Source organism: Cervus canadensis, chromosome 2 (genome assembly GCF_019320065.1).
Source record: "Cervus canadensis isolate Bull #8, Minnesota chromosome 2, ASM1932006v1, whole genome shotgun sequence".
Taxonomy (NCBI): domain Eukaryota; kingdom Metazoa; phylum Chordata; class Mammalia; order Artiodactyla; family Cervidae; genus Cervus; species Cervus canadensis.
Genome location: NC_057387.1, coordinates 90,484,309 through 90,502,322, shown reverse-complemented (window position 1 = coordinate 90,502,322; position 18,014 = coordinate 90,484,309). Strand labels below are relative to the sequence as shown.

General features: G+C 38.1%; 1 protein-coding gene across 4 annotated transcripts in view; it reads right to left on the bottom strand.

The window, feature by feature from the left end:
* The window catches only part of FAF1 (Fas associated factor 1), a 507,320-nt gene that overhangs the window by 429,878 nt on the left and 59,428 nt on the right, over positions 1-18,014 (bottom strand). The gene's annotated exons all lie outside the window — the stretch shown is intronic.

The following is an 18,014-nucleotide window of genomic DNA, read 5'->3' as shown; positions in this document are numbered from 1 at the left end:
AGCTTTGAAAAGGTCACAAATTCAAGGCCCAGGGACTCAATGCCTGCAGAAGCTTGAATATTATCAGAAACAGAGAATGCCCCTCCAGTTCCCATAGTCAGATGGCAAGCAGAGTAACAGGCAACTTGCAAGAGATACACCCTCTCTAAAAGATGATGCTGTGAAAGTGCTGCACTCAATACGCCAGCAAATTTGGAAAACTCAGCAGTGGCCACAGGACTGGAAAAGGTCAGTTTTCATTCCAATACCAAAGAAGGGCAATTCCAAAGAATGCTCAAACTACTGCACAATCTCACTAATCTCACATACTAGTAAAGTAATGCTCAAAATTTTCCAAGCTAGGTTTCAGCAATATGTGAACCATGAGCTTCCAGATGTTCAATCTGGATTTAGAAAAGGCAGAGGAACCAGAGATCAAATTGCCAACATCCGCTGGATCACAGAAAAAGCAAGAGAGTTCCAGAAAAACATCTATTTCTGCTTTATTGACTATGCCAAAGTCTTTGTGTGGATCACAACAAACTGTAGAAAGAGATGGGAATACCAGACCACCTGACCCGCCTCTTGATAAACTTGTATGCAAGCGAGGAAGCAACAGTTAGAACTGGACATGAACAACAGACTGGTTCCAAATAGGAAAAAAGAGTACGTCAAGGCTGTATATTGTCACCCTGATTATTTAACTTGTATACAGAGTACATCATGAGAAACACTGGGCTTGATGAAGCACACACTGGAATCAAGATTGCCAGGAGAAATATCAATAACCCCAGATATGCAGATGACACCAACCTTATGACAGAAAGTGAAGAAGAACTAAAGAGCCTCTTGATGAAAGTGAAAGAGGAGAGTGAAAAAGTTGGCTTAAAGCTCAACATTCAGAAAACTAAGATCATGGCATCTGGTCCCGTCACTTCATGGCAAATAGATGGGGAAACAGTGGAAACAGTGTCAGACTTTATTTTTGGGGACTCCCAAATCACTGCAGATGGTGATTGCAGCCATGAAATGAAAAGACACTCACTCCTTGGAAGGAAAGTTATGACCAACCTAGACAGCATATTAAAAAGCAGAGACAGTATTTGCCAACAAAGGTCCACCTAGTCAAGGCTATGGTTTTACCAGTAGTCATGTATGGGTGTGAGAGTTGGACTACAAAGAAAGCTGAGTGCTGAAGCATTGATGCTTTTGAACTGTGGTGTTGGAGAAGACTCTTGAGAGTCCCTTGGACTTCAAGGAGATCCAACCAGTCCATCCTAAAGGAAATCAGCCCTGGGTGTTCATTGGAAGGACTGATGTTGAAGCTGAAACTCCAATAGTTTGGCCCCCTGATGCGAAGAGCTGACCCACTTGAAAAGACCCTGATGCCTGGAAAGATTGAAGGCGGGAGGAGAAGGGGATGGCAGAGGATGAGATGGCTGGATGGCATCACCGACTCAAGGGATATCAGTTTGGGTAAACTCCAGGAGTTGGTGATGGACAGGGAGGCCTGGCGTGCTGCAGTTCATGGGGTCTCAAAGAGTCAGACATGACTGAGCAACTGAACTGAACTGAAGCACAGCTCAGATAAAAAACCAAAAATTAAGGGCAAAGTGAGCATTCAAAAAAATAAAATCTCAGAATTTTCTGGTGGACTAGTGGCTGAAACTCCACACTCTCACTGCTGAGGGTCTGGATTTAATCTCTGCTTGGGGAACTAAGATCCCACAAGCTGCGTAGCCCAAAAAAAAATAATCTCTACCAAATCAGTTGACACCCTAAACACTGTGTACCAGGAGAAGATTTTTTTATTATTATTTATTTATTTGGCCACACCAGGTTACTTGTGGCACACAGGACCTTCAATCTTTGGGGCAGCCTGTGAGATCTAGTTTCCTGATCAGGGGTCGAACCTGGGTCCACTGCAATGGCAGCACAAGAGTTTTGGCCAGTGGACCACCAGGTTAGTCCACATGAGAAGAATTTGAAGGTCATTGGAGAAATGAGTCTCAAGCACAACCCAACTCAAAATCAGATCATAATGTATGACAAAAACCACTACAATATTATAAAGTAATTAGCCTCCAACTAATAAAAATAAATGGAAAAAAAAAAGCAAAAAAAAAAAAATCAGATCAATTCAAACACCTGCACTAAAGTCTTAGCATTAAGAAAGGCATGTCAATTTCCAGATATAAAATACTGGGTTGGCCATTAACTTTGTTTGGGTTCTTCCATAATGTCCCAAAAGAACTTGTGGCTAACCCAAGATTTACCTTAGTCTCTACTATCCTAGCAGTAAGTCAAGATGGCAGAGTAGAAGGGTGTGCGCTCATCTTCTCCTGTGAGAACACCAAAATCTCAACTAGCTGCGGAACAACTATCGACAGGAGAATGTTGGATCCCACCAAAAAATGATACAGCACATCCAAGTGCAAAGGAAAAGTCCCAACAAAACAGTAGGAGGGGCGTAATCAAGTTTAGAATCAAACTTTATACTCAGCAGGCACAAGCAAAACCTTGTGTGCACCAGAACCCAGGGAAAGCAGCAGGGACCTCCACAAGAGACTGAGGCAGACCTGCCTTTGAGTGTCTGAGGGTATCCTGTGGAGGCATGGGTCAGCAGTGGCCTGCCATGGCGTCAATGACACTGACTACAGCAGTCCTGGGAGCCGTGACGTGTTGGCATAAGACCTTTTGAAGGAAGTCGCCCTTAGCCAAACTATAGAGACCCCGAAACAGACGACCCACAAACTGGAGAACAATTATACCAAAGAAGTTCTCGCACTGCTGCAAAAGTTCTAGAGCCCGCAACAAATTTCACAACCTGGTGATCTGGCAAAGGGACTGAGAAACCCCAGGGAATCTGACTTTGAAGGCCAGTGGGATTTGACTACAGAATGACCACAGGACTTGGGAAACAGAGCTTTGTAAGGCACAACAAAACCTTGTTGGAGCAGGACCCAGGAGAAAGGAGCAGTGACACCACAAGAGACTGAGCCAGCCTTGCCTGTGAGTGTCATGGAATCTCCAGTGGAGGTGGGGGTTGACAGTAGCCTGCTGTGGGGGTCAGTGGCACTGACTACAACAGTCCTGGGGGCTGCAGCCTGCTGGTCTAAGTCCTTGTGAAGGAGGTCACCATTACCACCAACCCCCACCCTAGTCTGGCCTCAGGCCAGACAGGGAGAGAACAAAGCTCCACTCATCAGCAGAAAACTGGATTAAAGACTTACTGAGCATGGCCTAGACAACCAGAGCAAGACCCAGTTTTCGCCACAGCCAGTCCCTCTCATCAGGAAGCTTGCACAAGCCTCTTATCCTCATTCATCAGAGGGCAGACAGAATGAAAACCACAATCACAGAAAACTAACCAAACTGATCACATGGACCACAGCCTCAATGAAACTATGAGCCATGCCATGTAGGGCCACCCAAGATGAATGGGTCTGGGTGGAATGTTCTGACAAAACATGGTCCACTGGAGAAGGAAATGGCAAACCACTTCAGTATTCTTGCCTTGAGAACCCCACGAATAGTATGAAAAGGCAAAAAGGTATGACACTGAAAGATGAACTCCCCAGGTCAGTAGGTGCCCAATATGCTACTGGAGAAGAGCAGAGAAATAGCTCCAGAGGCTGAGCCAAAGCGAAAACAACACCCAGTTATGGATGCGTCTGGTGGAGAAAGTAAAGTCCGATGTTGTAAAGAATAATTCTGCATATGAGTCTGGAGTGTTAGGTCCATGAATCAAGGTAAATTGGAAGTGATCAAACAGGAGATGGCAAGAGTAAACATCAACATTTTAGAAATCAGTAAACTAAAATGGACCAAAATGGATGAATTTTATTCAGATAACCATTCTATCTATTCCTGTGGGCAAGAATGCCTTAGAAGTAATTAAGTAGCCCTTATGGTCAACAAAAGAGTCTGAAATGCAGTACTTGGGGTCCTTTAATGGACCAGAACCTGGTGGTCCAGAGTCAACGATAAGAAAGTGAGAGAAAGAAGCTAATATTCCCTGGGTTACACAGAGAACTAATAAAGCCCTAGGACAGGGCTTGTACCGCTCACGGAGGCACAGGGCACCCTCTCGAGGAGGTCTTGAAAGCCTGGGCAGGAGAGTGAGCTTGGCAGGTTTCCACGCTCCAGAGAATTAGCCGGAGGGAGGGGGGCAGAGAGAGAGAGAGAGAGAAAGAGAAAGAGAAAGAAAGACATGGGGACCCAAGTCTCTGGTGGAGCAAGGGTGTTTTAATCATCTTTTCATGAGTATACATAGGCTGTTGTACAAGGAATTTCTTTTGACAATGATGAAGATCAGAAAACCAAATGTACAGCAACCGTTATCAAGGGAACAAGGAATTAACACCAGTCATAAGGTCAGAAGACAATTCATATCTCAAGAAAGAGGGTCGTGACTAAGCAGTTTTGCCATAAGGAGAATGTTTACTGAAGGAAATCCATGCATGTGTCTCATCCTATGACCTCAGTCCTGGGAGCAGCGAGCCATTCCACTCATTCCTGTTACCAGGAACTGATAAGGAACAGAGGATTTATGAGAGACAGAAAACAGCACACAGGAATCCTCCTGTTAAACCTTCCCTGACAGTACTCAGCTGCAATCTCAAAACAGAATGCTCTCTGTTTGTTTTCAAGGCAAATCATTCAGCATCATAGTAGTCCAAGTCTATGCCCCAACCACTAATGCCAAAGAAGCTGAAGTTGACCGGTTCTACAGACCTTCTAGAACTAACACCAAAAAAAGATTCCTTTTATCACAGGGGACTGGAATGCAAAAGCAGGAAGTCAAGAGATACCTGGAGTAACAGGCAAGTTTGGTCTTGAAGTACAAATGAATCAGGTCTAAGGCTAACAGTTCTGCCAAGAGAACACACTGTTCATAACAAACACTCTCATCCAACAACACAAGAATCGACTATACACATGGACATCACCAGATGGTCAATACCAAAATCAGACTGATTATATTATTTGCAGCCAAAGATTGAGAAAATACACACAATCAGCAAAAACAAGACCAGGAGCTGACTGTGGCTCAGATCATGCACTCCTTATTGCCAAACTCAGACTTAAATGGAAGAGGGTAAGGAAGACCACTAGACCAGTCAGGTAAGACCTAAATCAAATCCCTTGCAATTATACAGTGGAAGTGACAAATAGATTCAAGGGACTAGATCTAATAGACAAGAGTGCCTGAAGAACTGTGGGTGGAGTTCTATAACATTATACAGGAGGTGGTGATCAAAACCATTCTCAAGAAAAAGAAATTCAAAAGGACAAATGGTTGTCTGAGGAGGCCTTACAAATAGCTGAGAAAAGAAGAAAAGCAAAAGGCAAAGGAGAAAAGGAAAGATATACACATCTGAATGTAGAGTTCCAAAGAATAGCAAGAAGAGATAAAAAAACAAAAACGTTCCTAAGTGATTAATGCAAAGAAACAGAGGAAAACAACAGAATGGGAAAGACTAGTTCTCTTCAAGAAAATTAGGGATACCAAAGGAATATTTCATGCAAAGATGGGCACAATAAAGGACAGAAACAGCATGGACCTAACAAAAATAGAAGTGATTAAGAACAAGGAGCAAGAATACACAGAAGAACTATACAAAAAAGATCTTAATGACCCAGATAACCACGATGGTGTGATCACTCACCTAGAGCCAGACATCCTGAAGGGTGAAGTCAAGTGGGCCGTAGGAAGCATCACTCCGAACAAAGCTAATGGAGGTGATGGATATCGAGTTGAGCTATTTCAAATCCTAAAAGATGATGCTGTGAAAGTGCTGCATTCAATATGCCAGCACACTGGGAAACTCAGAAGTGGCCAACGGACTGGAAAAGGTCAGTTTTCATTTCAATCCCAAAGAAAGGCAGTGTCAAAGAATGTTTAAACTACCGCACAACTGCACTCATTTCACATGCTAACAAAGTAATGCTCAAAATTCTCCAAACTAGGTTTCAACAGTATGTGTACGGAGAACTTTCAGATGTTCAAGCTGGATTTAGAAAAGGCAGAGGAGCCAGAGATCAAATTGCCAACATCCAATGGATCACAGAAAAAGCAAGAGAATTCCAAAAAAACACCTACTTCTGTTTCACTGACTATGCTAAAGCCTTTGACTGTGTGGATCACAACAAAGTGTGGAAAATTCTTCAACAGACAGGAATACCAGACCACCTTACATGCCTCCTGAGAAACACATATGCAGGTCAAGAAGCAACAGTTAGAACCAGACATGGAACAATGGACTGGTTCAAAACTGTGAAAGGAATACATCAAGGCTATACAGTGTCACCCTGCTTATTTAACTTATATGCAGAGTACATCATGCAAAATGTTGGGCTGGATGAAGCACAAGCTGGAATCAAGATTGCCAGAACAAATATCAATAACCTCAGATATGCAGATGACACTATTCTTACGGCAGAAAGTGAAGAGGAACTAAAAAGCCTCTTGATGAAAGTGAAAGGGAGAGTGAAAAAGCTGGCTTAAAACTGAGCATTCAAAAAACTAAGATCATAGCATCCAGTTCAATCACTTCATGGCAAATAGATGGGAAACAATGGAAACAGTGACAGACTTTATTTTCTTGTGCTCCAAAATCACTGCAGATGGTGACTGCAGCCATAAAATTAAGACACTTGCTCCCTGAAGAAAAGCTATGACAAATCTAGACAATGTACTAAAAAGCAGAGGCATCACTTGGCCGACAAAGGTCCATATAGTCAAAGCTATGGTTTTTCGAGCAGTTACGTACAGATGTGAGAGCTGGGCAATAAGGAAGGCCAAGTGTCGAAGAACTGATGCTTTTGAACTGTGGTTGAAGCCTTGGAGAAGACTCTGGAGAGTCCCTTGGACTGCAAGGAGATCCAACCAATCAATCCTAAAGGAAATCAGTCCTGGGTGTTCACTGGTAGGACTGATGTTAAAGCTGAAGCTCCAATACTTTGGCCACCTGATGTGAAGAACTAAGTCGCTGGAAAAAACCCTGATGCTGGGCAAGATGGAAGGCAGGAGGAGAAGGGGAGAACAGAGGATGAGACGGTTGGATGGCACCACCGACTAGATGGACAGGAGTTTCAGCAAGCTCTGGGAGATGGTGAAGGACACAGAAGCCTGGCATGCTGCAGTTCATGGTGTTATAAAGAGTTGGATATGACTGAGCAACTGAACAACTACTATCCTACATAAAATGTCCAGCTTTCAACAAAAATTGCAAAGCATACCAAAAGGCCATGTAAAGCACATTTGCAAGTGACAAGCAATCATCAGAAACCTACTTAGATATGACACTAAAATTGACAGGGAATTTAAATGCCTATGATCGAAATATTAAAGGCTTTAATGGGAAAAATGGACAACATATAAGATCACATGAAAAAAAATTTGGGGGGGTTAAAAAGGGAGACAGTTAAAAGAGGCTATGTTAGAAATTTTTAAAAAATGATAATACAATAACAGATGAGGAATATCTTCAACAAGTTTATCAGTAAAATTGACACAAGGAAAGAATCAATGAACTTGGAGACAGGTCTAGAGAAGCTACTCAAACCGAAACATATAGGAAAAAAAAATAGGGAAAAACAGAACAGAGCATTAAAGACGTGTAGAACACCAAATTGCACTATTTAATATATGCAACACAGAAGGAGAAGAGAGAAAGAAAAGAGCAGGAAAACATAATAACCAAGAATTTTAAAAACCAACTAAAGAGAGCTGGTGGTTGCACAACACTGTGAACACACCATATACCACTCAACTGTATAATCAACTGTGTGTCACATGAATGTAGTCTCAAAAAGAAAAAAATCTCCAAAGTCACAGATCTAAGAACATCAAGCTGTATTACAAAAGCTACACACACACACATACACACACACACACACCCCACGGGTAGACCACAGTCAAACTGATGAAAAACAAAAAGAAAATCTTGACAGCCGAAGGAGAGGAAAAAGACATTACAAACAAAGGAACAACTATAAAAATAGCAATGGACTTCTCTCCACAGACCAAGCAAACTAGAAGATAACAGTATGGCATCTTTAAAAAGGTAGAGGGTAAGGAAAAAAAAAAACATTCAGTCCAGAATTCCATACCAGTGAAAGAATCTTTCAAAGCTGGAAACAAAATAGAGTCTTTCTCAGACTGAAAAAGCTTATGAGAATTTATTGCCAGCAAACCCACACTACAAGAAATAAAGGAAGTAGTTCAGGCAGAAGTATGATACCATATAACAACTTAAACCTACAGAAAGAAATAAAACAAATACAATTAAAATTTAATTATTTTTCTTATATCTTATTGCCCTAAAAGATAATTATCTGAAGAAAAATAGTAGCAACATATTATTTGTTATAGTATATGCAAAACTAAAATATATGAGAAAGTGAAAGTCACTCAGTCGTGTCTGACTCTTGTGACCCCCATGGACTATACAGTCCATGGAATTCTCCAGGCCAGACTACTGGAGTGGGTAGCCTTTCCCTCCTCCAGGGGATCTTCCCAACCTAGGGATCAAACCCAGGTCTTCCACATTGCAGGCATATTCTTAACCATCTGAGCCACAAGGGAAGTCCAAAAATATATGAGAACAACAGTACAAAAAATAGGTGAGAAGAATTGGAAATACAATGGTATAGGACCATCACACTACATATGAAGCAATCTTATTATTTAAATGTAGATTTTCGTGGCTTAAAGATTGTATTTTAAAACCTAGGACATCTACTAAATAACCATTTCAGAAGAGATATTACAATAAATCAACAGAGGAGAAAAAACTAGTGGGCAAAAGTTTAGTGAAAAAGCAAGCTATGTGTATCGTCTCAATGTATCTCCTCACATGATACTGACTAATTTACAAAGGTGAAGAAACCTGGGAGACATCATCTTAACCAAGTGTCAAAGTTAATACCATCAATAATAAGACACATTAACATCATGTACCTCCTGTTCCACTGAGAAAGGCACAAAATTACATCTGTGGTATTCTTGCCAAGAATGTATAAGCTTAGTCTATCATAAGAAAAATCATACACATCTAAACTTAGCAATATATTGCATGATATCTGAAATGTCATGGTCTCCAAAAGTGTCATGGTCATGAAAAAAAGATCACAGACTAGAAAGGGCTAGAAACACATGAAAACTAAATGCACTGTGGATTAGATCAAATACTGAACCAAAAAAAGTACATTAATAGAATATCTAGTGATATTCAAATAAAGTCTGTTGTTCAGTTAAAAGTATTGTATCAACAGTATAATAGTACCAAAATATAGTACTATACCAATTGTATTGTGTTTATGCAAAATGTTAACATTAGAAGTCTGATGAAGGGTATCAAGAACACTGCACTATTCTGCAACTCTTCTGTAAATCTCTAGTATTTTTAGATGTTCTTATGCCCTACACATGTTGTTATACATGCTCCAGAGTTATGGAAACTCATTCATAATGAAATTGTTTAGTTTCTAAGTCATGTCTGACTCTTTTGCAACCCCATGGACTGTGACCGACAGGCTCCTCTGGCCAAGTGATTTCACAGGCAAGAATACTGGAATGGGTTGCCATTTCCTTCTCCAAGGGATCTTCCCGATTCAGGGATTGAACCTGTGACTAACTAACGCAGAGCATACTTAGTCTTCAGTTCAGTTCAGCTCAGTTCAGTCGCTCAGTCGAGTCTGACTATTTGTGACCCCATGAACCACAGCACGCCAGGCCTCCCTGTCCATCACCAACTCCCAGAGTCCACCCAAACCCATGTGCATTTAGTTGGTGATGCCATCCAACCATCTCATCCTCTGTCGTCCTCTTCTCCTCCTGCTCTCAATCTTTCCCAGCATCAGGGTCTTTTCAAATGAGTCAGCTCTTCACATCAGGGGGACAAAGTATGGAGTTTCAGCTTCAACATCAGTCCTACCAAGGAACACCCGGGACTGATCTCCTTTAGGATGGACTGGTTGGATCTCCCTGCAGTCCAAGGGACTCTCAAGAGTCTTCTCCAACACCACAGTTCAAAAGCATTAATCCTTCAGCACTCAGCTTTTTATATAGTCCAACTCTCACATCCATACATGACTACTGGAAAAACCACAGCCTTGACTAGACGGACCTTTGTTGGCAAAATAATGTCTCTGCTTTTTAATATGCTGTCTAGGTTGGTCATAACTTTCCTTCCAAGGAGTAAGTGTCTGTTAATTTCATGGCTGCAGTTACCATCTGTAGTGATTTTGGAGCCCAGAAAAATAAAGTCCGCCACTGTTTCCACTGTTTCCCCATCTATTTGCCATGAAGTGACGGGACCAGATGCCATGATCTTAGTTTTCTGAATGTTGAGATTTAAGCCAACTTTTTCACTCTCCTCTTTCACTTTCATCAAGAGGCTCTTTAGTTCTTCACTTTCTGCCATAAGGGTGGTGTCATCTGCATATCTGAGTTATTGATATTTCTCCCGGCAATCTTGATTCCAGCTTGTGCTTCCTCCAGCCCAGTGTTTCTCATGATGTACTCTGCATATAAGTTAAATAAGCAGGGTGACAATATACAGCCTTGACGTACTCCTTTTCCTATTTGGAACCAGACTGCTGTTCCGTCCAGTTCTAACTGTTGCTTCCTGACCTGCATACAGATTTCTCAAGAATATCTTAATATCTGAGGAACTATGAAACAATGTTTGTCACTGTTTACTATGGAGAAAGTTTAAGCTTGACTATCATGTTTTTAAAACATACAGCAATTCTGTGTTTGACAGTAATCTACCCACAAGAAAAAGAAGTATTAAATGAGGACCCCAAAAAATATAATTAAAAAATTACTAAATTATCAAGTTAAACAAAACCTAAACCAAACAACAAAAGCCAAAAATAGATTATTAAAAAGAGAGTGAAGTTATTGAGAGTAGATCTTAAGCATTCTCACCTCGAAAAAAAAAATGTTTAATAAGAAATATAAGTAAGAGGGAGTGAAGAAAATGAGAACCACAGGATACATAGGAAGGAACTATAAATGCTTTTATGTGAACATTTTAAGCAAAATTTTACTTAAAGACAGAAATACAACTAAACTTTTTAAGAAACTATATTGCCATTAAGTAGCAAATTATTTAAAAATTGTCAGTATAAATACAAAGTTCTAAAGATAGGAATTTAAAATACCACATTACTTTTTCTTTCCAAGCACACACTGATTTATGTCAGCTAATCCTTGAAACCAGCAGAAAGAACAGCAAGTCATCACATTTACAGGTGTAATCACCAGACCACTTATTTTGTGCTACAATGATATTTTGTTCAAACCACTTCCAGTAAATATTACTCAGCCATTAAAAAGGATACATTTGAATCAGTTCTAATGAGGTGGATGAAACTGGAGCCTATTATATAGAGTGAAGTAAGCCAGAAAGAAAAACCAATACAGTATACTAACACATCTATATGGAATTTAAAAAGATGGTAACGATAACCCTATATGCGAGACAGCAAAAAAGACACAGATGTATAGAACAGTCTTTTGGACTCTGGGAGAAGGTGAGGGTGGGGTGATTTGAGAGAATAGCATTGAAACATGTATATTATCATATATGAAACAGATCGCCAGTCCAGGTTCGATGCATGAGACAGGGTGCTCAGGGCTGGTGCACTGGGATGACCCAGAGGGATGGGGTGGGGAGGGAGATAGGAGGGGGGCTCAGGATGGGGGACACATGTACACCCATGGCGGATTCATGTCAATGTATGGCAAAACCACCACAATACTGTAAAGTAATTAGCCTCCAACTAAAATAAATAAATTAAAAAAATAAAAATAAAAAATAAACCACTTCCAGTAACAGAAATAAATTAGTTACATATAATATCAAGGCAATCAGTTGAAAATAAACCCATTTTTCAAATGAAGTTAACTTGTAAGTTAGCAAGCTTTGTAAAATGTCAAGATCAAACTACATCTAATTGAACTGAACAACTTTAAAAACAAAACCATGTACATTTTTTATTTTCTTTTAAATGTTCAAGTCATAGCCTTTGGCTTAATTTCATAGCAGTAAGGGGATTCCTTACTACATGCTCCATTTGAAGAGTGTACCTGTGTTCTAAATCATAGGTTAGATTAGTAGTACTAGAAATCAATAAATATTAAGCCATATTTCCAAATTTCACTTAACAACGGGCATATCATTCCCTGCAGGGTGATTAACATACCGCATTCTCACCAAGTCTTAAACCCTCTGAACTTTCATCTATCATGGGTTTTATAAAAGAGGAGATGTCTGTAATAGAGTATGTATGTATGTAACAGAGTAGTTCTAGAACTAGAACTAGATTACATCCAAAGGAAAAGTAACATATGAAGCAAAAGCCAATAAAGAAATAAGCAGAAAGTTAAGTTGCAGTCTGGGGGAAAATGTGGATCTCAAACAGTTTTGATTTAATAATGTGAACCATTAACTGTAAGTTTAGTAAACTGAGAATTTCATGTTTGTAAAAACTCAAGTTTTCCTTTGAAAGGCAGAAAACAATTCTTTCATATCCACTTAATTATACATTAAGTAGAAGTGATCTTTTATCACACTTAGTTTTCTCCTGAGAGGCAGAACTGTGAAAAACTTCAAATAGAAAAAGAAAAAAAAAAACTTCAAATAGGTTGGATTAGAGCTTTCTTTACAGTAGAATGGTACAACCAGAAATAAACAGGAGAGAAAAAATTATTTTTGAAATGCCAAGAAAAAAACTTGCAAAGAAAAGGATTTCTTTGTGAATAATATTTCTCAAAAAGCCACAGCAGGTAGAAACCATCTAAATTTTATTTGCAAGATAATGAAATCAGTCCAATCTATTCCTTATATAACTGGGCCTCCCTCTTTCCCTCTTTCCTCAAATCTTATGTTTGCCAGATAAGGAAGACTGACAGCAATAAGAGTCACAAGTCTGAATAGCAAAGACTTTTCCAATATCCAAATAATGGAAATGGAAAATAGACTTAAAAATAAGTATGCTAACAATAATTATCAGTCAAATATTTTAGTAAGCAACTACCATATGCTACAACAAAATTAATAAGAAACATACTTTCTTTCCTCCAGAATATTAGAACCTATTTGAAATCAGAGCATAAACATATTTCAATTACCATTATGTAATTATAGCAAAAGCTCTTTCATTTGACAACGTGAAATAAGCTGTGAGTGACAGAGAAGTACAGGAGTTCAGAAAAGATTAATACACTACAGAAAATCTAGTAACCTTAAAACTACAATATTAAAGCTATTAAAATTTTAAAGGGGAAACCCGAGTTCAAAAACCACAGTTTTTACCCCTTATTAGCTGAGTGAGCATGAACAATTTACTTAAAGCACTGGGCCTCAGTTTCTCATCTATAAAATAAAGATAATATCTATCTACCCACCTTAAAGATAATATCTACCTGCTGGGAAGATTACATGAAATAATGTAGGTAAATCACTTGACACGACACCTAGCACAAAGCAGACCCTCAGTAAAAGGAGAGAAGGTAGAGGTGGGTGGATGATGGTCAGACTACAAACTGAGAAACTGAAAACTTCTGTAGAATTTTAAAGGGCTTACAGTCCCATAAAACAAGGGAAACAAAGAAGGCTACAGCAAAGGAGGAGACACTGATATGATGAGGTATTCCTTCACAGTAAAATCTCTTTTGTCACAGCAAAGATCTGTGCAAATATAAGCCAGTGCCTAATGGCCACTGATGAAGCCCAGCACTCAATGCTTGGCTGCTTTCTGACGATGACAGAGACTCATTATGTCACTGGTTAGACTAGTTCATTCATAAAACTGCAGGTGTTCATACACTGTATAAAGTAGCAAAGCAATGCACATTCGAGGAACTCTATAGCCACATCTTGAGTAAGGTGGAAGAAGAAATTGTTCTATCGCATTTCAGGATAATTATTAAAACACATTTCTTCAAAAGTGAAAATTAGTGGAATGGAAATGTCTCAAAGCACCTCAGTGAATCTCAAAATGAGACAGATTGTGTGCATAATTTTCCTTGGGTTTGACACTTTAGATTTACTGTCTTTACTATAAACTTCTATTAATACAAAATTATCTTTGAAGACTAGAAATTCAGTAATGATCCAAAATTGGACACGCTGATTTGCTTCACTTTTGCCCTATGTTGGGACATGTAGTTAAAGATAAATACAAGCACTCTGAATACAGCCTTTCTTCAACAAAGCAGCTATGTCAGCACAGGCAGCAAATTAGAGCAGAAACTGAGTGCAAAGTTCAAAAATCATTTCCAAAGAGCACGGAGTACTTAAAATGCAGTATGGCTAGGTTAATGTTTACTTGTACTTTGTTTCACTCAGCATTGGGTTATTAAGTATACATCAAATAGCTTCCCCTGGATCTCACAGAGCTCAGTGGAAATATTAATTTATTGAAGGAGTTTCATATGTATAGACCTTCCATGAAACAACTAGCACAGCATCTTGTCCATTATCTATGTCATAAAGCTGTTAAAAGGATTAATCAAAATGATAGTATGCACAAGTGTTTCAAACTTATAAAGTTCCATTAAAATATTTACTTGTACTATAATTCATAATTGACTGTTTTTATAGAATATTATTAGAAATTAAGACATAAGTAGACTCTTCATAAATATTTAATGTTTCAGAGATCTTGAGTATAAACTAGTCCAAATTCCTTAATTTTATATGATGCTCAAAGAGAAGTAACTTGGCCTAGACCACACTGAATAAAATTGTAACAAGAAGTTTGAAAGTCAGAGTCCTTGATTCAAGATGAATGCAATGATAGTTAGCTGCCTCATAGCCTCGTATTTTGATTACTCAAAATAAACACAAGCTGCACAGACTACTACTCTCCATTGGCCCAAAATCTTCTATACTGAAAACAGAATATGAGCAGTGGGTCAATACTGGAGCCCAGATTTATAATTTATAATACATAGTGATCATGCAGCATGTTTCCATGTAAGAAGGCAATTCTTTGGTAAAAGATTCTAATTCAATGCTAATAATTCTTCCTTAGGTATTCACCTTCCTGGATGTACATTGAAAATACTTGTCTGCAAAGAAGGAATCACTGCAATGACATTAATCTTAACTAAAAATGCAGAACAACGTGAAAAATGTAGTCTGAAATAGAGAGATACAGGGAGTAATACTATAGGATTCACATCAAGTGGATCAGTATCTCAAGATGCTTACCAATATTATTAAAGTTGATGTTATTTTGTTTTCAGAATTTAGCATATATAAGCCAACCTGCAGTTGCCCCCAAAATAAGCAGTCAATTGTAGGACACTTAAAACACTGGGTTTGGAAGCACTGCTCTGTGGATAGCTATATAATGAAAATAATGTACAGGATCAGAGAAAGTGACTAACAATTAAAGTTGCTAGGACTGGGCTTTCATACAAAGTTCTTTTTTATTTGTATGTTTAAATCTATAAAATGGCAACAATATTTGCAATCATTACTTTTTCAGGAAATTATACCCATTTCTGAGTATAATATGCATGTATAAAAGACCACCTGTCTTATCAATTTTTCAGTACACTTCAGACACCATATAGTGTTAACATGTTTTTAAGCTTCCATTGTATTGCACATAAATCTGGGTAAACTGTAAGCATTCAGTACCAACAGAATGAGTTTTCTGTTACTGGACTTTTTAAATTTCATTACAATTCCAAACCGTGATGCCTAACTTACATTCCTCTCCACATCTCTAGTAAAATATGCACAAAAACACTGGAGGAGATGTCTAACTGATACGTATAGCAAATCTGAAATACAAACATGTCCTAAGTTAACAACTTAAACTATGCAACCACTTCCACAAGGCCCATAAAATACAAAGCAGTGATAATCATAATTTAAAAACACAAAATATAATGCAGACAAAATATATAAATAAAACACCACATAAAAAGTTTCATCATCCTAATGAAAGTTTGAACTAGTAATGGATTATTCAAAATACTTGCTTCGTTCATTAAAAGCCACAATGTAAAGTGAGTTCTACATAAAAACAAGGTAAATGAGAACTTTTACAGAGTAAGATAGTTATACAGCACAGGTATCGTTTACTGTAAATAAAAGTGGATTATGTGCAAAGAAAAGCCAGCTAAGACAAATATTTCAAAAAAAAAAAAGCCAGTTTAAAACTGTGAAAGATAACCCAACAAAGGATGTTTGGGCCCAACAAAGTATAAGACTGCATTTCTGCAGAAAGACAGCATCACTGTTTTTAGCCCAAATGCTATTTGAATATTTTTCCAAGTTTTAACTCACAGTTGGAGAATTCCTGTACCATTCCATTATTTAACTACCTGGGAAAATCCTCCTCTTGCAATATTCTAGATTATTGGGTTGAGAAAATAGCCAGATTCAGTAAGAATTTAACCTTCAAAACTAATGAAACAGACCAATATGAAGCAGACAGGAAAGAACTTATAGCCATTCCCCCAAAAATGGTAATTCTTACTTCAAAGACCTATAGTCCATTACTCCCAATATACAACCTCCCTTTACTCCAGTACCACGCATGAGTGGCTTGGTGAGATTTTTAACCTTAACCAGTAATTTGCATCAGTCTCTCCAAGAGATACTCTAAAAATATACATACTAAATAAAGCAGTGTTCTTACTATTGCAAAAGAAGTTGCAAGACAAGAAACCTGGTGATATTATTTCAAATAAGCTACTGTCCTTTCCCCCTTCCACCACATAGAAATCAGGAATATGCCACCTCTATCATGCTTTGTTAAGAAAATCACAGTGGTGAAAGCATGGTTTTGAAGTCAGGCCATACAAATATTTATAAACTTTGACAAGTGCTAAAACATGAAAAAATAAGATAATGAAACAGGCAATCCTAAAAATGTATATAAGTCAGTAGAAATTTAAATTAGCACAACCAATCTGGAAGGTAATATAACTATAATCATCCAAAAGACTAAAAATATGTATATAATTTGACCCAGAAACTCAAATTACTAACTGAATTTATTCACTGTCTTCCAGGAAAACAGTAGGTTGAATATGCAAGGATGAATGTACAAGAATGTCCTCTAACATATATAATTCCAAAATATCACAGAAATTCTAACTATCTAACAGCATAAGACTGACTGGTCAAATTACTCTGCTATAACCACACCATAAAGCATCAGCCAAACATTAAACATTAGAAAGAATGATGAACGGTCACATTTACTCAAACAGAAAGACATTCATGATAGCCCATTCAGTGAAAAACTCAAGACTACAAAACGGTAGGAGTAGAAAACTCTAATTTGCATTAAAAAAAAATTTTAATCATATAATTAAAATAAAACATTCTGGAATAACATACACAAAAAAGTTAAACAATAACTATCTCTAAATGATGGAATTAAATGTGATTATTAATTTAGCCTTTATAAATTAATAGTGGCAAATCTACACAAAACACACAGATAATTAATTATATAAATCTATGTATGGACTTGAACATAGCTACGTATCTAATCTCAGCTCTATTATTACCTTGAGTTTCGACTTTTGAAAATTAACATTTCTTCAAAATTCTAATTTAGACTTCTTTAGGATTTCAAAGGCACTGAGAGATATGTGTCATCCCAACACAACCAACACTGTTCCTACACTACTGTATAATTTATTTTTAGTTTGCTTTGCAATTGTAAATAAAATACAATTTTGTCAGTGTGCAGTGCTATGCTGGGCCTTGCCTTCTGAGTTACTGCCCAACCCCTCTCCAAAAACAAAAAAAAAACTAAACCACTTCTATAATAAACTGCCTGAAGTCCATAAGGAAAGCCACAGCACAATGCCACTTCTTTAATAGCTTTAGAAAAGAGTAATCATCAGTGAGGCCCCCCACCTCCACCCCAAGAGAAGCAGAAACATCAAGTAGACTTATTCAGACATTCAACAAGTTTGACTTCCCTCTCCTTCCAAACATCTCTACCACAATACTACAGGGAAAATGAAGCTTAATATA